A 26,175-nucleotide genomic window follows, 5' to 3' on the forward strand; every position below is an offset into this window, starting at 1 on the left:
ACCCACTCCAGTGTTCTTGCCTTGAGAATCCCAGGGACGGGGGAGCCTGGTGGGCTGCCGTCTATGCGGTCACACAGAGTCGGGCACGACTGAAGTGACTTAGCAGCAGCAGCGGTAACAGGCTTATTCATAGCTTATCTTATAGCTTTGGATGTCTGTCAAATGTCTTGCTAATTGTGGAAATCTCAAAATACTCAAGGTCCCTACATGTGTTTCTGAGCGTTTGGGTTGACGCACTAGAATTTGTAGTTCAGAAACAGCAGGCATATGGACTAGTTAGTTATAAACCTGATCCCTACTGATCTGAGACTCAATCTTGGGTGACCAAGTTAGGCAGTCTCAATTTATAGAAAGAAAGGGACAGAAAAATGAAAGTATATTTCACTAAGGGGAGATATATAGTCACAGATGGAGGCACAGGAAAGGGTGAGTTAGCAAAAGGAAACATGGGTGGTTGGGTGGAAATGGGAATAGAGGAGAGAAAAGACTTTTTACCAGAATATTCCTAAAAACAAACAGGACACAATTAAAGATTAACTTACAGTTATGTGTCTTTGGAGTGTAGATCTCTCAAAGTTCCCTGCCAGTCTTGGAAAACATCAGTTAGAGTGGGGAAGAAGGGAAAAAAAAAAAAAAAATTTGGTAAAACCCTGATGACATGGGAAAATCATAAACTATTTGAAAATGAGATGGCAGAAATATCACGTGGACTCCATCTGTCTTTCTCTGCTCTTATTCAATCCATGCAGACATACCTTCTATCCATTAGAGTGTGTTAAAGCAAAAGACTGGCAATGTGCCTGAGTGATTCACATGTAGTTTTCTCACTTATTTGATTTATATAAAATTATGACTATCATGCACCCATAACAGTAAGCCTGGAAGGACAGCAATAATAAAATGTATCAAGTATCTTCACAATTTTTTTTATTGAAATATCAATGATTTCATGGCAGAAAGTGAAGAAGAACTAAGGAGTCCTCTTGATGAAAGTGAAAGAGAAGAGGGAAAAAGTTGGATTAAAACTCAACATTCAGAAAACTAAGATCATGGCATTCAGTCCCCTCACTTCACGGTAAATCGATGGGGAAACAATGGAAACAATTATATACTTTATTTTCCTGGGCTCCAAAATCACTGCAGATGATGACTGCAGCCATGAAATTAAAAGATGCTTGCACCTTGGAAGGAAAGTTATGACCAACCTGAATAGCATATTCAAAAGCAGAGATATTACTTTGACAACAAAGGTCCATCTAGTCAAGGCTATGGTTGTTCCAGTGATCATGTATGGATGAGAGAGTTGGACTGTGAAGACAGCAGAGAGCCAAAGAATTGATGCATTTGAACTGTGGTGTTGGAGAAGACTCTTGAGAGTCCATTGGACTGCAAGGAGATCCAACCAGTCCATCCTAAAGGAGATCAGTCCTGGGTGTTCATTGGAAAGACTGATGCTGAAGCTGAAACTCCAATACTTTGGCCAACTCATGCGAAAAGTTGACTCATTGGAAAAGACCCTGATGCTGGGAGGGATTGGAGGCAGGAGGAGAAGGGGATGACAGAGGACAGATGTCTGGATGGCATCACTGACTCAATGGACATGAGTTTGGGTGAACTCCGGGAGTTGGTGATGGACAGGGAGGTCTGGCGTGCTGTGATTCATGGGATTACAAACAGTCGGACACGGCTGAATGACTGAACTGAACTGAATGATTAACAATATTGAGCATCTTTTCCTGTACATGTTAACTATTTCTAGATCTTCTTTGGAAAAATATATATTCAGATCTTCACATTATTAATTGGGTTGCTTGTTTTCTCGATTTTGGGTTGTATGAGCTGTTCACATATTTTGGATGTTAAACCCTCATCAGCCACATCACTTGCAAATATGTTCTCCCATTCAGTAGACTGTCTTTTCCTTTTGTGAATGGCTTACTTTGCTGTGAAAAAATTTTAATTTAATTAGTTCCCATTTGTTTATTTTTGCCTTAAGAGACAAATGGAAACTAATTAAATTTAAAATGTTTAAACTTTTTCAAAAATATCAAACAATGTTTTGTTATGTTCACTTCTAGGAGTTTAATGATTTCAGGTCTTATATTAAGTCTTTAATGCATTTTGACCATTTGTATATGGGGTTATAAAATTCTAATTTCATTGTGGTGTACATGGCTGTCCAGTTTTCCCAGACCACTTTGTGTGTGTGTGTGTATGTGTTTCCTACATTGTATATTCTTGACTTCTTTGTCATAGGTTAACTGACTATAGGTTAATGGATATACTTCTGGGATCTCTGTTCAGTGATATTGACCTGTATTTCTGTTTTTGTGCCAGTGTGCTGTTTTGATTACATTAGCTTTGTAGTATAATCTGAAATCAGAGAGCATGTTATCTCCATTTTTTATTGTTATTGTTGTTTGTTTTGTTTTCTCAAGATTGCTTTGACAATTTGGACTATCTTGTGTGTCTGTATAAATTTTAGGATTATTTGTTCTAGTTCTGTGAAAAATATCATGGATATTTTGATAGGGATTACATTACATCTTTAGATATCTTTGCATAGTATGCACATTTGAACAGCCTTAATTCTTCCAATCCAAGAACATAGAGTATGTGTGATTTCTTTGTATCATCTTCAATTAACATGATCAGTGTTTAAGAGCTTTCAGAGTATAGGTCTTTACCTCCTTGATTAAGCTAATTCATGTACATTTTTACATAATTTTAAATGATATGTTTTGCCTTCTCTTTCTAATACTTCACTAGTAGGGAATGGAAAACCAACAGATTTCTGTATATTAATCTTGTATCCTGGAATTTGATTGAGTTTATTTAGTTGGTTAGTTATAATAGGTTTTTTGGGGTTTTTTTTTTTTTGTTTGTTTGTTTGTTTTTGTTTTGGTGAAGACTTTAGGATTTTCCATATGTAGTTTGTAATCTGCCAACAGTGATATTTTTACTTCTTCTCTTCCCATTTGGATGCCTTTTTTAATATTTATTTTTGAGATATTCCAATACTATGTTAAATATATGGTCACAGCAGACATCGTTGTCTTGTTCTTCATTTTAGAGGACATGGTTTCTCACTTTGTACCTTTTAGCATGATGTTGGTTGTCAGTTTGTCATAAATGATCTTCATTGTGTTGATATATGTTTCTTCTATGCCACATTTGATATGAGTTTTTATCATGAATGAGTATTTAATTTTATCAAGTGCTTTTTCTGCACCTATAGAGATAATTATGTAATTTTTATCCTTCCTTTTGCTAATCTAATGTACCACACTGATTGATTTGCAATTTTTGAAATGTTTATTACAGGATATTTTGCTGTTGTTTTTTATCCATTTGTTTGCCATAATGTACAGAATATTCTGCATGCTTGGGGGAAAAATGATCTTCTTTATTTCCCTGAGAAGTATTTCATGTGTAGTAGCAGCCTCTAAGAAAGCCACAGGGATTCCCACTCCTGGTAGCACAAGGATATTTCACTCCCTATTTCCTTCTCTGAATTAGGCATAATTCCCTTAGACATTACAAGTATATGAAATACAAATAATGCACCTTGCCAGAAGTGAATACAAACCATTATAGCATGAGTTTGAGCCCTTTCAGTTCAGTTCAGTCACTCAGTCGTGTCCAACTCTTCGCGACCCCATGAATCGCAGCACGCCAGGCCTCCCTGTCCATCACCAACTCCCAGAGTTCACTCAGACTCACGTCCATGGAGTCGGTGATGCCATCTAGCCATCTCATCCTCTGTCATCCCCTTCTCCTCCTGCCCCCAATCCCTCCCAGCATCAGAGTCTTTTCCAAAGAGTCAACTCTTCGCATGAGGTGGCCAAAGTACTGGAGTTTCAGCTTCAGCATTATTCCGTCCAAAGAAATGCCAGGGCTCATCTCTTTCAGAATGGACTGGTTGGATCTCCTTGCATTCCAAGGGAGTCTCAAGAGTCTTCTCCAACACCACAGTTCAAAAGCAACAATTCTTCGGTGCTCATCCTTCTTCACAGTCCAACTCTCACATCCATACCTGACCACAGGAAAAACCATAGCCTTGACTAGATGAACCTTTGTTGGCAAAGTAATGTCTCTGTTTTTCAATATGCTGTCTAGGTTTGTCATAACTTTCCTTGCAAGGAGTAAGCGTCTTTTAATTTCATGGCTGCAGTCACCATCTGCAGTGATTTTGGAGCCCAGAAAAATAAAGTCTGACACTGTTTCCCCATCGATTTGCCATGAAGTGATGGGGCCGGATGCCATGATCTTTGTTTTCTGAATGTTGAGCTTTAAGTCAACCTTTTCATTCTCCTCTTTCACTTTCATCAAGAGGCTTTTTAGTTCCTCTTCACTTTCTGCCATAAGGGTGGTGTCATCTGCATATCTGAGGTTATTGATATTTCTCCCGGTAATCTTGATTCCAGCTTGTGTTTCTTCCAGTCCAGGGTTTCTAATGATGCACTCTGCATATAAGTTAAATAAGTAGGGTGACAACATACAGCCTTGACGTACTCCTTTTCCTATTTGGAACCAGTCTGTTCCATGTCCAGTTCTAACTCTTGCTTCCTGACCTGCATACAGATTTCTCAAAAGGCAGATCAGGTGGTCTGGTATTCTCATCTCTTTCAGAATTGTCCACAGTTTATTGTGATCCACACAGTCAAAGGCTTTGGCATAGTCAATAAAACAGAAATAGATGTTTTTCTGGAACTCTCTTGCTTTTTCCATGATCCAGCGGATGTTGGCAATTTGATCTCTGGTTCCTCTGACTTTTCTAAAACCAGCATGAACATCAGGAAGTTCACGGTTCACGTATTGCTGAAGCCTGGCTTGGAGAATTTTGAGCATTAATTTACTACAGTGTGAGATGAGTGCAATTGTGCGTTAGTTTGAGCATTATTTGGCATTGCCTTTCTTTGGGATTGGAACGAAAACTGACCTTTTCCAGTTCTGTGGCCACTGCTGAGTTTTCTAAATTTGGTGGAATATTGAGTGTAGCACTTTCACAGCATCATCTTTCAGGATTTGAAATAGCTCAACTGGAATTCCATCACCTCCACTAGCTTTGTTCGAAGTGATGCTTTCTAAGGCCCACTTGACTTCACATTCCAGGATGTCTGGCTCTAGGTCAGTGATCACACCATAGTGATTATCTGGGTCGTGAAGATCTTATTTGTACAGTTCTCTGTATTCTTGCCACCTCTTCTTGATATCTTCTGTTTCTGTTAGGTCCATACCATTTCTGTCTTTTATTAAGCCCATCTTTGCATGAAATGCCCCTCTAATTTTGTCCCCTTCTAATGTCCCCCTCAAAAAAATCTCTAATTTTCGTGAAGAGATCTCTAGTCTTTTCCATTCTGTTGTCTTCCTCTATTTCTTTGCATTGATCACTGAGGAAGGCTTTCTTATGTCTTCTTGCTATTCTGTGGAACTCTGAATTCAGATGCTTATATCTTTCCTTTTCTCCTTTGTTTTTTGCTTCTCTTCCTTTCACAGCTATTTGTAAGGCCTCCCCAGGCAGCCATTTTGCATTTTTGCATTTCTTTTCTGTGGTCTTGATCCCTGTCTCCTGTACAATGTCACGAATCTCATTCCATAGTTCATCAGGCACTCTGTCTATCAGATCTCGGCCCTTAAATCTATTTCTCACTTCCACTGTATAATCATAAGCGATTTGATTTAGGTCATACCTCAATGGTCTAGTGGTGTTCCCTACTTTCTTCAGTTTAAGTCTGAATTTGGTAAGAAGGTTCATGATCTGAGCCACAGTCAGCTCCCGATGTTGTTTTTGTTGACTGTATAGAGCACCTCCGTCTTTGGCTGCAGAGAACATAATCAATCTGATTTTGATGTTGACCATCTGGTTATGTCCATGTGTAGAGTCTTCTTTGTGTTGTTGGAAGAGGGTATTTGCTATGACCAGTGCATTTTCTTGGCAAAACTGTATTAGCCTTTGCCCTGCTTCATTCCATATTCCAAGGCCAAATTTGCCTGTTACTCCAGGTGTTTCTTGACTTCCTACTTTTGCATTCCAGTCCCCTATAATGAAACGGACATCTTTTTGGGGTTTTACTTCTGAAAGGTCTTGTAGGTCTTCATAGAACCGTTCAATTTCAGCTTCTTCAGCATTACTGGTTGGGGCATAGACTTGGATTACTGTTATATTGAATGGTTTTCCTTGGAAACGAACAGAGATCATTTTGTCGTTTCTGAGATTGCATCCAAGTACTGCATTTCGGACTCTTTTGTTGACCATGATGGCTATTCCATTTCTTCTGAGGGATTCCTGCCCCCAGAAGTAGATATAATGGTCATCTGCATTAAATTCACCCATTCCAGTCCATTTTAGTTTGCTGATTCCTAGAATATTGACATGCACTCTTGTCATCTCTTTTTTGACCACTTCCAATTTGCCTTGATTCATGGACCTGACATTCCAGGTTCCTATGCAATATTGCTCTTTACGGCATTGGACCTTGATTCTATCACAGTCACATCCACAACTGGGTATTGTTTTTGCTTTGGCCCATCCCTTCATTCTTTCTGGAGTTATTTCTCCACTGATCTCTCAGTAGCATATTGGGCCCCTACTGACCTGGGGAGTTCCTCTTCCAGTATCCTATCATTTTGTCTTTTTATACTGTTCATGGGGTTCTCAAGGCAAGAATACTGAAGTGGTTTGCCATTTCCTTCTCCAGTGGACCACATTCTGCCAGCCCTTTATTTAATTCTAAATCTTCTCAGAAAGTTTAATTCTAAACTTTCTCTCAGTTATAGCCTAGATCATTTTGAATCAACCTTAATGCTTAGAAAAGGCATAAATGCTGAGGAAATAAAAGAAAAAAATAAGTTTTAAAGCAACCAAGATTTCAAAAGTAAGCATGAATTTGCATATTCAAAGATTCAGAGAGTGTGATGATGTTATTTTCCTTCAGATAGAAAAGTAATAATTCGAAGTCTCCTTGATCCTTTCAGACTGAAATGGAATTAAAAAATCATAAAGTGTATAAATGTTTATCTGAGTAGTTTTTGCTAATTTATATTACAGTGGCGATGTAAAAGTTCATATTGCTTCATACTTTCAACAATATTTGTTATTGCCTTTCTTAAATGCTTGTGAGTGTGGTATGCATTCTTATATAATTAGGGATTGAATTAGATTGAATTTATCTTATGAATAATGATCTTAAGTACTTTTCAAAAACACTTATAGTCACTTATTTCCCTCTTATTCAAAGTGTCCACACAAGAAATTTTTTCATTATTAAGTTAGGTTTATAAACTTTTCTTGTTCAGGTGTTACCATATTTTATGAGCCATGACATGTAAGGCCACCCACAAAGAATGGGTCATGGTGGAGAGTTCTGACAAAATGTGGTCCACTGGAGCAGGGAATGGCAAACCACTTCTGTATTCTTGCTTTGAGAACCCCATGAACAGTATGAAAAGGCAAAAAGATCGGACACTGAAAGATGAACTCCCCAGGTCAGTAGGGGCCCAATATGCTACTGAGAGATCAGTGGAGAAATAACTCCAGAAAGAATGAAGGGATGGAGCCAAAGCAAAAACAATACCCAGCTGTGGATGTGACTGGTGATAGAAGCAAGGTCCGATGCTGTAAAGAGCAATATTGCATAGGAACCTGGAATGTCAGGTCTATGAATCAAGGCAAATTGGAAGAGGTCAAACAGGAGATGTCAAGTGTGAACGTCCACATTCTAGGAATCAGTGAACTAAAATGGACAGGAATGGGTGAATTTAATTCAGATGACCAATATATCTACTACTGTGAGCAGGAATCCCTAGAAGAAATGGAGTAGCCATCATAGTCAACAAAAGAGTCCAAAATGCAGTGTTTGGATGCAGTCTCGAAAATGAACTAATGATCTCTCTTCATTTCCAAGGCAAACCATTCAATATCACGGTAATCCAAGTCTATACCCTGACCACTAACACTGAGAAGGTGAAGTTGAATGGTTCGATGAAGACCTACAAGACCTTTTAGAACTAACACCCAGAAAAGATGTCCTTTTCATTATAGGGGCCTGGAATGCAAAAGCAGGAAGTCAAGAAACACCTGGGTTAACAGGCAAATTTGGCCTCAGAGTACCAAATGAAGCAGGGCGAAGACTAATAGAGTTTTGCCAAAAGAACGCACTGGCCATAGCAAACACCTTCTTCCAACAACACAAGAGAAGTCTCTACACATGAACATTACCAGATGGTCAACATCAATATCAGACTGATTATATTCTTTGCAGCCAAAGATGGAGAAGCTCTATACAGTCAGCAAAAACAAGACCAGGAGCTGACTGTGGCTCAGATCATAAATTCCTTATTGCCAAATTCAGACTTAAACTGAAGAAAGTAGGGAAAACCACTAGACCATTTAGATATGACCTAAATCAAATCCTTATGATTTTTTTTTCAAATCCTTATGATTATACAATGGAAGTGAGAAAGAGATTTAAGGGACTAAATCTGATGGACACAGTGCCTGATGAACTATGGACGGAGGTTCATGATATTGTACAGGAGACAGGGAATAAGACCATATCCAAGAAAAATAAATGCAAAAAAAAGCAAAATGGCTGTCTGAGAAGGCCTTACAAATAGCTGTGAAAAGAAGAAAAGCAAAAGGCAAAGAAGAAAAGGAAAGATATACCCATTTGAATGCAGAGTTCCCAAGAATAGCAAGGAGAGATAAGAAAGTCTTCCTCAGTGATCAATGCAAAGAAATAGAGAAAAATAATAGAGTGGGAAAGACTGGAGATACCAAGGGAATATTTCATGCCAAGATGGGCTTGATAAAGGACAGAAATTGTATGAACCTAAAAGAAGTGGAAGATATTAAGAGGTAGCAAGATTACACAGAAGAACTGTACAAAAAAGATCTTCATGACCCAGATAATCATGATGGTGTGATCACTCACCTAGAGCAAGACATCCTGGAATATGAAGTCAAGTGGGTCTTGAGAAGCATCACTACAAACAAAGCTAGTGGAGGTGATGGAATTCCAGTTGAGCTATTCCAAATCCTAAAAGATGATGCTGTTAAAATGCTGCACTCAATATGCAGGCAAATTTGGAAAACTCAGCAATGGCTACAGGACTGGAAAAGGTCAGTTTTCATTCCAACCCCAAAGAAAGGCAATGCCAAAGATGCTAAAACTATGGCAAAATTTCACTCATCTCACACGCTAGCAAAGTAATACTCAAAATTCTTCAACCAGGCTTCAGCAATATATGAACCGTGAACTTCCAGATGTTCAAGCTTGTTTTAGAAAAGCCAGAGGAACCAGAGATCAAATTGCCAACATCACTGGATCATTGAAACATTAAGAAAGTTCCAGAAAAACATCTATTTCTGCTTTATTGACAATGCCAAAGTCTTTGACTGTGTGGATCACAATAAACTGTGGAAAATTCTGAAAGAAATGGGAATTCCAGACCACCTGATATGCCTCTTAAGAAGCCTGTATGCAGATCAGGAAGCAACAGTTACAACTGAACATGGAACAACAGACTGGTTCCAAATTGGGAAAGGAGTATGTCAAGGCTGTGTATTTTCACCGGGCTTATTTAACTTATATGCAGAGTACATCATGAGAAATGCTGGACTGGATGAAGCACAAGCTGGAATCAAGATTGCAGGCAGAAATATCAATAACCTCAGATATGCAGATGACACGACCCTTATACCAGAAACCAAAGTAGAACAAAAGAGCCTCTTAATGAGTCGAAAGAGAAGAGTGAAAAAGTTGGCTTATTAAAACTCAACATTCAGAAAACTAAGATCATGGTATATAATGCCATCACCTTGTGGCAAATAAATGGGAAATGATGTAAAAAGTGAGAGACTTTATTTTTTTGGCTCCAAAGTCACTCCAGATGGTGATTGCAGCCATGAAATTAAAAGACTCTTGCTCCTTGGAAGAAAAGTTATGACCAACCTAGAAAGCATATTAAAAAGCAGAGACATTACTCTGCCTACAAAAGTCCTCTAGTCAAAGCTATTGTTTTTTCAGTAGTCATGTATGGATGTGAGAGTTGGATTATAAAGAAAGCTGAGTGCTGAAGAATTGATGCTTTTGAACTGTGGTGCTGGAGAAGACTCTTGAGAGTCCGTTGGACTGCAAGGAGATCCAACCAGTCCACTAAAGGAGTCAGTCCTGGATGTTCACAGGAAAAACTGATGTTGATGCTGAAAGTCCAATACTTTGGCCACCAATACTTTTGAAGAGCTGACTCATTTGAAAAGACCCGGATGCTGGGAAAGTTTGAAGGTGGGAGGAGAAGGGGATGACAGAGGGTGAGATGGTTGGTGGTATCACCAACTCAATGGTTATGAGGTTGGGTAACCTCTGGGAGTTGGTGTTGTACCTGGAGGACTGGCACAATGCACTCCAGGGGGTCACAAAGAGTAGCACATGACTGAGCTACTGAACTAAACTGATAGAAGACTTCTTAAATTTTGTCATTGAAAATATTTTTCTGCTTCTATGAATTGCCTTCTCAGTCTTTTAATGTATTCAGCTGATGAAAATTTGTTTTTTGTTTTAGTTAAATTCATTTTATCTATCATTTTAATTTTAGATATTACATCTTGTTTTAAAAATTGTATTATTGGTTGTTATAAATGCATGTTTTCTTCAAGCTTGGTTTATTTCCTTTTTTATTTTTTATTTTTTGCTTTTTACTTTCATGTGCATATTTATGATAAATCTGATATTAATTATTTTGTATGATGTCAAGAAAGGATTATAGTTTATTTACATATGTTCTTGTGTAGCTGTCTAATTGTGTACTATTTATTGAAAATATATTTATCACCCATTGATGTAGTGGGTTCTCTCCTTGATTATCAACCATGATATTGCTTACGATCATGTATGTTGTTCAGTATTTAGCAGCAGGCTTTTGGAATGAGCAGCTTATTTTAATGGTGAAAGTAGAACGGAAATGAATCCAACAACTGTGCTTGCAGTTTTCAAATTCTGCTACTTCACTATCATACCAGATATGCTGATTCTGCTGGTTCTTCAGTATGGCTGCATACTTTCAATTTTCATGGAATCATTTGGGACCAACTGACTCCATACATCTTCAATTCAGTCTCTCAGTCATGTCCGACTCTTTGCGACCTCATGAATCGCAGCACACCAAGCCTCCCTGTCCATCCCTAACTCCTGGAGTTTACTCAAACTCATGTCCATCGAGTGGTGATGCCACCCAGCCATCTCATCCTCTGTCGTCCCCTTCTCCTCCTGCCCCTAATCCCTCCCAGCATTAGGGCCTTTTCCAATAAGTCAACTCTTTGCATGATGTGGCCAAAGTATTGGAGTTTCAGCTTCAGCGTCAGTCCTTCCAACTAACACCCAGGACTGATCTCCTTTAGGATGGACTGGTTCAATCTCCTTACAGTCCCAGGGACTCTCAAGAGTCTTCTCCAATACCACAGTTCAAAAGCATCAATTCTTCAGCTCTCAGCTTTCTTCACAGTCCAACTCTCACATCCATACATGACCACTTGAAAAAGCATAGCCTTGACTAGACCGACTTTGTTGGCAAAGTAATATCTCTGCTTTTGAATATGCTATCTAGGTTGGTCATAACTTTCCTTCCAAGGAGTAAGCATCTTTTATTATTTTTTTGTTTGTTTGTTTCTTTATTTTATTTTATTTTTTAACTTTACAATATTGTATTGGTTTTTTAATTTCATGGCTGCAATCACCATCTACAGTGATTTTGGAGCCCCAAAAAATAAAGTCTGACACTGTTTCCACTGTTTCCCCATCTATTTCCCATGAAGTGATGGGACCTGATGTCATGATCTTCATTTTCTGAATATTGAGCTTGAGGCCAACTTTTTCACTCTCTTCTTTCACTTTCATCAGGAGTCTTTTTAGTTCCTCTTCACTTTCTGCCATAAGGATGGTGTCATCTGCATATCTGAGGTTATTGTTCTTTCTCCTGGCAATCTTGATTCCAGCTTGTGCTTTTTCCAGCCCAGCGTTTCTCATGATGTACTCTGCATAGAAGTTAAATAAGCAGGATGACAATATACAGCCTTTACGTACTCCTTTTCCTATTTGGAACCAGTCTATTGCTCCATATCCAGTTCTAACTGTTGATTCCTGAACTGTTTGTAAGATAATTTATATTTTAAATGACTAGAGCGGATTTTAACTGAAGACAGTAAGAAAAACCACTAGGCCATTCAGGTATGACTTAAATCAAATTCTTTACAATTGTACATTGCAAGTGACAAATAGATTAAAGGAATTTGATCTGTAGACAGAGTGTCTGAAGAACTCTGGATGGAGGTTCATAACATTGTATAGGAGGCAGTGATCAAAACTATCCCCAACATAAAAGAGGTGCAAAAAAGGCAAAATGGTTGTTTGAGGAGGCCTTACAAATAGCCCAGAAAAGAAGAGAAGTGAAAGGCAAAGGAGAAAAGGAAAGATATACCCATTGAATTCAGAGTTCCAAAGAATAGCAAGGAGAAATAACAAAGCCATCTTAAGAGAAAAATGGAGAGAAATAGAGGAATAAAATTAAATAGGAAATGTAAGACATCTCTTCAAGACAATTAGAGATAACAAGGGGACATTTTATGAAAAGATGCGCACAATAAAGGACAGAAATGGTATGGACGTAATAGAAGCACACAATAGTAAGAAGAGGTGGCAAGAATAAGCAGAAAAATAAGTATAAAATATATCTTAATGACCCAGATAACCATGATTGCATTATCATTCAAACAGAGCCAGACATCCTGGAGTTTGAAGTCAAGTGAGCCTTAGGAAGCATCACTACAAACAAAGCTAGTAGAGGTGATGGGATTCCAGCTAAGCTGTTTCAAATCCTAAAAGATACAATGCTTTACTGAATAAACCAGAAAAATTGTAAAACTAAACAGTGGCCACAGGACTGGAAAAGTTCAATTTTCATTCCAATCCCTAAGAAAGGCAATGCCAATGTATCTTCAAACTATCACTCAATTGAACTCATTTCACAGGCTAACAAGGTAATGCTCAGAATCCTTCAAGTTAGTCCTCAACAGTACGTGAACTAAGACCTTCCATATGTACAAGCTGGATTTAAAAAGACAGAGGAACCAGAGATCAAATCGCAAACATCTGTTGGAATTTAAAAAAGCAAGACAACTCCAGGAAAACACTACACTAATGCCTTTGTGTGGATCACAGCAAATTGAAAACTCTTAATGAGATGGGAACACCAGACCACCTTATCTGCTTTTTGCAAAACCGTATGCAGATCAAGAAACAACAGCTAGAATTGGACATGGAACAACTGACTGGTTCAAAATTGGGAAAAGAGTACATCAAGGCTGTATATTGTCACCCAGCTTACTTAAATCATATGCAGAATGTATCATATGAAATGCCGGACTGGATGAAGCACAAGCTGGAATCAAGATTGTGGGGAGAAGCATCAATAACCTCAAATATGCAAATGACACCACACTTATGGCAGAAAGAGAAGAGGAACTAAAGAACCTCTTGATGAAGGTGAAATAGGAGAGTAAAAAAGCTGACTTAAACTCAGCACTCAAAAAACTATCATCATGACATCTAGTCCTATAACATCATGGCAAATAGATGGAGAAATAATTGAAACAATAAAACATTTTATTTTATTGGGCTTCAGTATCACTGTGGACAGTGACTGCAGTCATGTAAATAAGACTCTTGCTTCTTTGAAGAAAAGCTATGACAAACCTAACAGCATATTTTAAAAAAGAGACAGCACTTTGCCAATAAAGCTCCATCTAGTCAAAGCTATATGTATATATTTTTTTTTCAATAAGCATGTATGGATATGAGAGTTGGCATGGAAGAATTGATGCCTCAAACTGTGGTGCTGGAGAAGACTTGAGAGTCCCTTGGACAGCGAGGAGATCAAACCAGTCAATCCTAAAGGAAATCAATCCTGAGTATTCATTGGAAGGACTGATGCTGAAGCTGAAACTCTAATACTTTGGCCACCTAATGTGAAGAGCCTACTCATTGGAAAAGACTCTGATGGCAAAAGACTGAGGGAAAGAGGAGAAGGGGACAAGAGAGGATGACTTGTTTGGATGGCATCATTAACTCAATTGATATGAATTGGAGCAAACTCAGGAGATGGTGAAGGGCAGGGAAGCCTGGCATTCTGCTGTCTATGGGGTTTCATAGAGTTGGACAGGACTAAGCAACTAACCAACAACAAAGATCAGATTATGATATACACAAATAATAATCCTTTCAAATTCATAACCTTACAGAATCCTTTAATAATTTCAGTTTTCATCCTCTGATATAGGTATGAAGAATTTTAAGTTTCTCTTCCACTAAATTGTCCAATTAATTTTTAGATTTTCCATAACCTTCCTAATCTAAATACTGTAATTCCTATTTATAGTCAATTGAGGCTCAAATGAAATTTTTTCAATTAAAGTATACTTAACTTACAATATTATATTATATTCAAGCATACAACATAGGGATTTAATATTTTTATAGATTATACACCATTACAAGTTATTATAAAATATTGTCAATATTTTGTGTTGTTCATTACATCCTTGTAACTAATGTGTTTTATAACTTAGTTTGTACCTTTAATCCCTTTCAGTTATTTTACCCAGTTACTCCACTCCTGTCCCCTCTGTTAACCACTAGTACATTCTCTGTGTCTATGAGTCTGTTTCTATTTCATTATATTTATTTATTTTTGTTTTGTTTTATAGATTCCACATATAACAGAAAACATACAATATTTATCTTTCTCTAATTTCTTTCACTTACCATTATACCATTCAGGTCCATCCATGTTGCTCTAGTAGCCAGATTTCATTCTTTTTTATGACTGAGTAATGTTTTATTAGATACATAGATAGAAAGATAGATATCTCAATCTTCTTTATACATTCATCTATCCTTGGGTCTTTATGTTGCCACTGTAACTTGGCTATTATAAATGTTGTTATAAACGTGAGGATGCGTATGTCTTTTCCAAGAAACGTTTCTGTTTTCTCTGGATAAATATTAAAGAAGTGGAATTGCTGGATCATGGGGTAGTTCTTTTTGGAAGACCCTCTATACTGTTTTCCATCTTGGCTACACCAGTTTACATCCCCACCAATAGTGCACAAGCTTTTCCTTTTCTCCACATCCTCACCAATGCTTGTTATTTCTTGCCTTTTTGATGATATTCTGACAGCTGTGAGTTAATGAGGTCTAAATGGGTTTTGCATATGTTTTACAACTTTTGTCTGATTTGTAGCTATATATCTGAAGTTTTGCCAATATTTTGGCTTTTTAGGTGAAGAGCTGACTCATTGGAAAGAACCCTGATGCTGAGAAAGATTGAGGGCAGGAGAAGAGAAGAAGAGGAAGAAGATGGTTGGAGGGCATCACTGACTCAGTAGACAGGAGTTTGAGCAAAATCTGGGAGATAATGAAGGACAGGGAAGCCTGACATGCTGCAGTGCATGGGGCTGCAAAGAGTCAGACATAACTAGTGGCTGAACAACAGCAATGACAATGATAGTAGGAGATATAATGGCAAGGACAGTTTGTTCATAGTGCAAAGAATCTGCCAATGAAGTCCAATTTATAAAGTAAAACACACATCTCTCTTCAAATTCTTCCATATACTTGAGTAATGCTACTTTTTGCTTTCAAAATATTATTTGTGCAGACATTTGACTGCACATTATAACACTGTTATAATACTGTTGTAACACTGTTGAGATGTATTATGAAACTTAAATTTCATTCCAAATGTTTTCATCTCTTTAACATTAGATTTTTTAAAAATTTGTATGACATTTAAACTGCTTTCAGAATATTTCCTCAAAGTGTCTTAATGATATCTCTCATTTTTATAAATATATAAGTAATGGGACCAAGATATAATTCTCTGTGATAAAGGTGAGTTTTATCTCTGAGACATTTCATTACTACCTGATGTGATTGGAAACTATAACTAACTCAACATAATGTCAAGACATTTTCTTACTGTATATGTATGAATTAATATGTATGAAAAGCAAAAGTTTATAAATATGGTGAATGCCTTTAAAAATTAGTTTTTCATTAAGACATTCCTTAAATAAAGAACCTTTAAGACCAACTATATGGTCTTCATTAATTAGCTGGTCCAGATAAAAGAAAATTTCTATTGCCTACCCCAAAAAGTATTTCATCTTATTTCTGCTACCCATGGGAGGAGTTGTAAAATTAAATAGAGTTTCACTATAACAAATGACTGTGAAATACGATATATGTATAATAAAAAACATACTCAAAGTCAGAATCTAGACAAGAGACACTTGTCTTGTTTTGTGACTGAGATGTCAGCCACAGAACAATGAGACTAAAACTGTGGTCTCTGGAACCTCAGTGATTGCATCACCTGCAAATTGTCAGGCCCAATTCCAGATATACTCAATTAGCTTGCTGGGATTTGGGGCTCAATAATCCGTATTTGAACAGATTTTAAGTAATGCTAATGAATACTCAAATTTGCAAACCAGTGTGTAGAATATTATCATGATAGAGATAGTGTCTGTGCTAAGATATTAAGAAAAGTCTGAAATCAGTCTACAAATCAAAATGGGTTAAGGAATTATGAATAGTACAGGATTTCAAAACACTACAAACGGGCACAGTTGTAAGTAATGAAGTTGAGCATTTGGCCATAGTCATCACCCTTAGGTGTCTTAATGTTATGCTAAGAAACTTTGATGTTATAGTACTAGTCCATGACTTTCACCCTTTTGAAAGGAAAACTCATTGAAAAATATCTTCACATGTTTAAACAATAGAGATGAATATGTAAGTGTGCACTGACAAAATATTCTTACTCTATTTCTTTTTTGCTTCTGGTAAATTTTATTATTTTATACTTCACTAAAAAGTTGTTGGTTCAGATGTATAAAACTGATTTTATAATCCACTATGGCCTAAAAGTAGCAATTTAGATAATACTAGTGCATATGATTGAGAACAAAGGAAGTGTTTAAAATTAGGTGGAAATATGATCATACTTGCCTTTTAGAAAGACAGCAACATTTGGATTAGATGCAGAAATAGAACAGAACCTTGTAGATGCATAATCAAAAATTTAATATGATATTGTATTGATTCTGCCATACATCATTGTAGAGAATTAGCCTTCAATTAAAATAAATAAATTTAAATTTAAAAAAATAAAATAAAAGTTAAAATTAAAAAAAAAAAAATAAATAAGAATATATGAAACCAAAAAAAAAAAAAAAAAAAAGAATTAGTAAGCAGTGATAACAGAATAAACTGTTATTTATATAAATATAATAATAAATATCCAGTACCAGCAGGAATGGATAAAATGGAGAAATAGTAAAGATAGGGAAATGATAAAATGAGGCAGCTAATTGAATCTAAGGGAGTAGAAGGAAGAGTAAAGTTAGACTGAACCTCACTTCCTGACTAACAGGCCTGGGTGTAGAATAAGGATCTGATTTCCTGAATTAAAAGGACAGGAGATAGTTTTTTTGGAAGATGACAGGAGGAAAGGAAAAAAAAAATGATTTCAGAATTAAAAATCATGTTTGGATAATAATCACTCAGAACATTCTGGTTACAAATATGTACATGATAACATCAGATTCATTTAAATAATGTTGCTGTTTTTCTTTTTTTTTAATTTTATTTTATTTTTAAACTTTACATAATTGTATTAGTTTTGCCAAATATCAAAATGAATCCACCACAGGTATACATGTGTTCCCCATCCTGAACCCTCCTCCCTCTTCCCTCCCCATACCATCCCTTTTGTGTCTAACTCTTTGAGACCCCTGGACTGCAGCACTGCCAGGCTTCTCTGTCCATCACTATCTCCTAGAGTTAACTCAAATGTTGACAGTGGGTTAAATTATATTTACGTATTATTTTAATGGTTAATTTTCTCATAATATGAAAATAAATCCAGATGAAGTCTTACTCCAAAAATATTTAAGACAGTGGCAACTGAATATGAGTCAGTTGTAGCTCTCAGAGTAACAATGTGGCAGCAGGTCAGTCCAGTTATTTTTAGAGTCATTTAAGTTGCTTTTGTAGAAGGGTTTTTCAGTCATGATATTAGGTGTCAGACATTAGGAAATTTGTTACAGGGGTTGTAATGGAGGAAGGGGCTAATTAAAGAGTATTATAAAGATGCTGAGGCTTTCTAGTTTCAGTATAAAATTGTAGATTCCCTAAAATATTTTAAAAAATCTCTACAGAGAATTTCAGGTATTACCTGATAATTCAGTTGTAGCAATCACTCTCTACAACAAGAAATATCCCTTTTACATGAATAATAATCAACTCTTCATCATAAGTTGTTTTACATTTTCCTAAAATACATCAACAAATACAAACACAACAATACAAACACAACAAAGGATAAGATCTAAAACAGATACATGCTCTGAAAAGGAGAAATGGAGGACAATAAAAAAGAAAGCATGCTCAACAACTGATTATTTTGTTATTAAACAAAATTCTAACTTTCCACTATTGATATATTACAAATGAATTAAAAGTTACACTTGTATTTTCAGCTTACCGTTATTCTAATAATTCTGTATAAAATATGTTTGATTAAGCATCAATTAGAAGTAACACTTGCTCCTCGAAAGGAAAGCTACAACAAACCTAGGCTATGTACTAAAAAGAAGAGACATCACTTTGCCAACAAAGGTCTGTATAGTCAAAACTAAATCAAAGCAATGGTTTTTCCAGCAGTCACGTACAAATGTGAGAGCTGGACCATAGAGAAGATTGAGTGCTGAAGAATTGATGCTTTCAAACTGTGATGCTGGAGAAGACTCTTGAGGGTCCCTGGGACAGCAAGAAGATCAAACCAGTCAATTCTAAAGGCAATCAACTTTGAATATTCATTGGAAGGACTGATGCTGAAGCTCCAGTACTTTGGCCACTGAATGTGAAGAGCCACTTCACCGGAAAAGACACTGAGGCTGGGAAAGGTTGAAGGCAAAAGGAAAAGAGGGCAGGAGATAAGATGTTTCAATAGCCTCACCAACTCAATGGACATGAATTTGAGCAAACTCCAGGAGATAGTGGAGAACAGAGAAGCCTGGTGTGCTACAATCCATGGAGTAACAAGAATCAGACAAGACTTAGTGACAGCAAAACAGCTGTTGCAGGAAGGGGGACACCTTCCAGCGCCTGAAACTAGGTGCTTATCTAACACTCAGAAATGAATTGTCTGAGGAGACACACGTGCTGACAAAGCAAGAGATTTTATTGGGAAAAGGCACCCTTTGGAGAGTAGTAGGACAAGGAAACCCAGGAGAACAGTTCTGCCACGTGGCTGACAGTCTCGGATTTTATGTTGATGGGATTAGTTTCCAGGTTGTCTTTAGCCAATCATTCTGACTCAGAGTCCTTCCTGGTGGTGCATACCTTGTTCAGCCAAGATGGATGCCAGCAAGGATTCTGGGAGGTGGTCAGTCATGTGCTATCTCCTTTTGACCTTTCCTGAACTCTTCTGGTCGGTGGTGGCTTATTAGTTTCATGTTCCTTACCAGGATCTCCTGTTGTAAAACAACTAATGCAAATGGTTACTATGGTGACTGGCCAGGTGGGCACTTTCAGTCAATGTGCTTCCCCTAACACAACTACAACACAATAATTGTAAAGCCATTCATTTTCTTAGGCCTTGATCATTTCCTGGCTTAGGATGTGGGTGGATTAAATTAATAGATGCTGAAATTTTATTTAAATATGTAAAGCAAATTTGGAGTTAATTTTTGTCATTAGAAAGGTGATATAACTGGATGAATAGTTTCTGCTTGGTGTTTTCTGTGTGTGTGTGTATGGTCAGTCATTCGATGGTGTCTGACTCTGCTACCCATGGACTGTAGCCCAGCAGGCTCCCATTTCCCTGGAATTTTCCAAGCAATAAAATTGTAGCAGGTTGCCATTTTCTTCTCTAGGGGATCTTACCAACCCAGGAATTGAACCAGTATCTCTTGCGTCTCCTGCATTAACAGGTGGATTCTTTACCACTGCACCACCTAAGAAGCCTTAATATCTTCTAATTTTGACCAATTTCTATTCATCTAAGCTTCTCTGAATATATATGGTTATGTAAATATTTGAATTAGCATTTTTAAGTGTTTCAGAAATATTCAGAAGTATTTCTTTTGACCAATATTAACTCCACTCAATGGTCATCTGAGTTAAATTCACCCATTCCAGTCCATTTAGTTCACTGATTCCTAGAATATCAATGTTCACACTTGCCATCTCCTGCTGGACCACTTCCAATTTGCCTTGATTCATGGACCTAACATTCCAGGTTCCTATCCAATATTGCTCTTTACAGCATTGGACCTTGCTTCTATCACCAGTCCAATCCACAACTGGGTATTGTTTTTGCTTTCACTCCTTCCCTTCATTCTTTCTGCAGTTATTTCTCCACTGATCTCCCGTAGCATATTGGGCACCTACCGACCTGGGGAATTCCTCTTTCAGTATCCTATCATTTTGCCTTTTCATACTGTTCATGGGGTTCTCAAGGAAAGAATATTGAAGTGGTTTTCCATTCCCTTCTCCAGTGGACCACATTCTGTCAGACCTCTCCACCATGACCCACGCATCTTGAGTGGCCCTGCATGGCATGGCTTAGTTTCATTGAGTTACAGAAGGCTGTGGTCCATGTAATCAGATTGGCTAGTTTTCTGTGATTATGGTTTCCGTGTGTCTGACCTCTGATGCCCTCTCGCAACACCTACTGTTTCACTTGGGTTCCTCTTACCTTGGACACTGGATATCTCTTCACAGCTGCTCCAACAAAGTGCAGCCGCTGCTCCTTACCTTGGACGAGTTCATCCTTCTTGACCTTGAATGTGGAGTAGCTCCTCTTGGCCCTCCTGTGCCCGTGCAGCCACCGCTCCTGGGATGTGGGTTTGCTCCTCTCGGCAGCCGCCCCTGACCTCAGATGTAGAGAGGCCAACATGGTCAAAAGAGGAGTCTGAAATGCAGTACTTGGATGCAATCTGAAAAACAACAAAATGATCTCTGTTTGCTTTGAAGGCAAACCATCCAATAACACGGTGATCCAAGCCTATGTCCCAACCAGTAACACTGAAGAAGGTGAAGATGAACGGTTTTATAAAGACCTAAAAGACATTTTTTAGAACTAACACCCAAAAATGATGGCCTTTTCATTATAGGGGACTGGAATTCAAAAGTAGAAAGTCAAGAAACACCCAGAGTAACAGGCAAATTTGGCCTTGGAGCATGGAATGAAGCAGGGCAAAGGCTAATAGAGATTTGCCAATAGGATGCACTGGTCATAGCAAACACCCTCTTCCAACAACACAAGAGAAGACTCTCCACATGGACATCACCAGATGGTCAACACCGAAATCAGATTGATTATATTCTTTGCAGCCAAAGATGGAGAAGCTCTATACAGTCAGCAAAAACAAGACCAGGAGCTGACTGTGGCTCAGATCATGAACTCCTTATTGTCAAGTTCAGACTTAAATTGAAGAAAGTAGGGGAAAGCACTGGACCATTAGGGATGACATATATCAAATCCCTTGTGATTATACAGTGGAAGTGAGAAATAGATTTAAGGGCCTAGATCTGATGGACAGAGTAACTGGTGAACTATGGACAGAGGTTTGTGACATTGTACATGAGACAGGGATCAAGACCATCCCCATGGAAAATAAATCCAAAAAAGTAAAATGGCTATCTGAGGAGGCCTTACAAATAGCTGTGAAAAGAAGAGAAACAAAAAGCAAAGGAAAGGAAAGATATTCCCATCTGAATGCAGAGTTCCAAAGAATAGAAAGGAGACATAAGAAAGCCTTCCTCAGTGATCAGTGCAAAGAAACAGAGGAAAACAACAGCATGGGAAAGACTAGAGATCTCCTCAAGAAAATTAGAGCTTCCAAGGGAACGTTTCATGCAAAGATGAGCTTGATAAAGGACAGGAATGGTATGGACCTAACAGAAGCAGAAGATATTAACAAAAGATGGCAAGAATACACAGAAGAACTGTACAAAAAGATCTTCATGACCCAGATAATCAGGATGGTGTGATCACTCACCTAGAACCAGACATCCTGGGAATGTGAAGTCAAGTGGGCCTTAGAAAGCATCATGATGAACAAAGCTAGTGGAGGTGATGGAATTCCAGTTGAGCTATTTCAAATCCTGAAAGATGATCCTGTGAAAGTGCTGCACTCAATATGCCAGCAAATTTGGAAAAATCAGCAGTGGCCACAGGACTGGAAAAGGTCAGTTTTCATTCTGATCCCAAAGAAAGGTAATCCCAAAGAATGCTCAAACTACTGCACAATTACATTCATCTCACACGCTAGTAAAGTAATCCTCAAAATTCTCCAAGCCAGGCTTCAGCAATACATGAACCGTGAACTTCCAGATGTTCCAGCTGGTTTTAGAAAAGGCAGAGGAAAAAAAGAAAAGAAAAGAAAAGGCAGAGGAATCAGAGATCAAATTCCCAATATCCACTGGATTATCAAAAAAGCAAGAAAGTTCCAGAAAAATTTCTATTTCTGCTTTATTGACAATGCCAAAGCCTTTGACTGGGTGATCACAATAAACTGGAAAATTTTGAAAGTGATGGGAATACCAGATCACCCGACCTGCCTCTTGAGAAACCTATGTGCAGGTCAGGAAGCCGCAGTTAGAACAGACTGGTTTCAAATAGGAAAAGGAGTACATCAAGGCTGTATATTGTCACCTGCTTATTTAACTTATATGCAGAGTACATCAGGAGAAACACTGGGCTGGAAGAAGCACAAGCTCGAATCAAGACTGCCAGGAGAAATACCAATAACCTCAGATATGCAGATGACACCACCCTTATGGCAGAAAGTGAAGAGGAGCTAAAAAGCCTCTTGATGAAAGAGAAAGAAGAAAGTGAAAAACTTGATTTAAAGCTCAACATTCAGAAAACAAAGATCATGGCATCTGGTCCCATCACTTCATGGCAAATAGATGGGGAAACAATGAAAACAGTGGCAGACTTTATCTTTTTGGGCTCCAGAGTCACTGCAGATGGTGATTGCAGCCATGACATTACAAGACGCTTACTCCTTGGAAGAAAATTTATGACCAACTTAGATAGCATATTCAAAAGCAGAGACATTACTTTGCCAACACTGGTCCATCTAGTCAAGGCTATGGTTTTTCCAGTAGTCATGTATGGATGTGAGAGTTGGACTGTGAAGAAAGCTGAGCACTGAAGAACTGATGCTTTTGAACTGTGGTGCTGGAGAAGACTCTTGCGAGTCCCTTGGACTGCAAGGAGATCCAACCAGTCCGTGCTAAAGGAGACCAGTCCTGGGTGGTCATTGGAAGGACTAATGCTGAGGCTGAGCCTCCAATACTTGGCCACCTCATACAAAGAGTTAACTCATTGGAAAAGACTCTGATGCTGGGAGGGATTGGGGGCAGAAGAAGAAGGGGATGACAGAGGGTGAGATGGCTGGATGGCATCACTGATTCAATGGACATGAGTTTGTTTGAAGTCCAGGGTTTGGTGATGGATAGGGAGGCCTGGCCTGCTGCAATTCATGGGGTCGCAAAGAATCGGACATGATTGAGTGACTGAATGAACTGAACTCCACTCAATAGGATATAAATAACTTTAGAAATAAGGAAGAGACAACAATATGAAAAATTCAAGCAGGCCCCTTTTATAAATGAAAGATGCTATCTTGTCTTCACCAATTCTTGAATAGTAAAATATTGCTCACCACCTGCACAGCCTGAGATTTCCTGTTAATCTTCACCTTCAGAATTGCAAATTCAATTTAGTAGTTTGCATTGGACATTTTGAGGATTAACGTAATTTTAATTTTAAAGATGCTAGAACTTTTTCTCTTGAGTGCTTATTTTACAACTAGGTTAAATTTACCTCTGTGATTAAAATCATAGATGGCAGGGAGGTATTTCCAGTGAGTAGATACTCATTTCTAAGTCGTGCACATTATTCTAAAATTTTGTACAAGAAAATAAATATAAATAAGTTAACATTTTGTAGTATTTGAAATGATTTTTGAGAAATGATAATTTATAACATTAAATTTTACTTACAAGTATTTAAAGTCTTTAATTTCTTTTGTGGTTTCAAGTTGTGCAAATGCTCAGCAATTATTTTAAATGCATCCTTTTTTCCAAGATACTTGTTTTGCAATGTGAACCTGAATGCTGTCAATTTTAAAAGGACAGAAGTCCTATTATCTGTAATGATACAGTAAAAAAAAAAAAAAAAACTCTCATTCTTTGAGTAAATTCAAAATTGCTCCCTACAGTGTTTTCTCTATATTATGAATTAGTCGTTACTGAGAAATTTAACATATATTCATTGCCTTTATATCACCTATTTTGTGAAAGAAAAATTTATAAACTGTGTTTGGTGCCCCAGGAAAAGAACATTTCAATAACTTAAATAAGGATATTTGCACAGAATTTAAATGTAGATAAAGTGACTGAAATCAACCAATTTTAGAATATTATAAGGACAAGGGACAATTTACTAAGCTGCTTATTCAGTTTACAAATTGAATTCACTTTTTTTTTTTTTTTTTTTTTATAGACTCATATGTATGAAGCATGGAAGGACTTACTCTTTGTTACACATTACTTGTAATTATAATTTTTTTTTCTATTCTAATGTTTCTGCCCCAAAGCATTATGAAATAGGTTGATGCTTTCCAGTACACTGAATACTATGTATCACAGTATGAACTCAAAGAGACCAGGAAATACTTGGTTTGTCAAAACAATCCAGAGGCAGTGTAATAATAATGACATTATGATTAAAAGAATACCATCTTATGATTAAAAAAAAACCAAAATGATATACTGCAGGTAAAAACCATAGCAATCATTTGCCATATATGATGTATCCATCACTTTATTGTGTTTATAGTGTTATCATTATCAATATGTATTCATAATCTAATTACAAATAGGTATATTCATGCATATTTAAGTAGAAAATTCAAATGTACAAAAGATATACTTTTCAAAAACAATAGGATATACATATATATATATATATAATAGTGGGAAGGATTCTTAAAGGGGAGAAATGCTGATTTTAAAAATTTGACTAGAATTTCAAGCGAATAACACAAAAACAGCAGCAACACAAAAAGAGAAATAGATGTGGAAGAGAATATAGCAAACAGATTCAATTTAAGAATGACCATGCCAAGATCGTGGAACAGGTTAACCTGCTTGCATGTGGTGATTTATATTGTCAGCAGTGAGGTTAAATTAGGATAAATACTATCTGAAAATGGCAGACTCTGTAATAGATGACTGTAAATTGAAATCACTATCTCAGCATTGAAGATTTGTGCAGATGATGATGACGAGTGTTTTAAGATCATTAATTTGGTGCAGGTAAGTAAAACATTGAATTCAACAATGACTACAGGTTATTCAATCTGACAACTTGGAGGTAGTATTTTAGCCATTTCAAGACGTTAATGTCAGTAAATCGGAGAAGGCAGTGGCAACCCACTCCAGTACTCTTGCCTGGAAAATCCACTGGACGGAGGAGCCTGGTGGGCTACAGTCCATGGGGTCGCTAAGAGTCTGAGATGACTGAGCGACTTCACTTTCACTTTTCACTTTTATGCATTGGAGAAGGAAATGGCAACCCACTCCAGTGTTCTTACCTGAAGAATTCCAGGGAAGGGGGAGCCTGGTGGGCTGCCGTCTATGGGGTCACACAGAGTCGGACATGACTGAAGCGACTTAGCAGCAGCAGCAGCAGCAATGTCAGTAAATAGGTTTTATAAATTGATTATATTGAAACTTAACATTCCCTTTAGTTTTCTTCCTGAATCTAATTACAAACTATGAAAGTGTCTGATGAAAACTACAGAAGTAAATATTTGGGCAGAGTTATGATGTCCCCCCAAATGCCTTATAATTAAATCCTATAATTATTGCAGCTAATAAAAACATGTTTTCCTATGACAACAAAGTTTAAGCTTCACCAAGAAATATAAATATTACATTTTCTGAATTAATATAAGATTACTTCAAAAACATTTGTGACAAAAGGTGCACTGATTCAACAAAAGTCATGGACTATGCAGTTCATGGAATT

The sequence above is a fragment of the Bos mutus genome, chromosome 1, assembly GCF_027580195.1.
Source record: "Bos mutus isolate GX-2022 chromosome 1, NWIPB_WYAK_1.1, whole genome shotgun sequence".
Classification (NCBI taxonomy): domain Eukaryota; kingdom Metazoa; phylum Chordata; class Mammalia; order Artiodactyla; family Bovidae; genus Bos; species Bos mutus.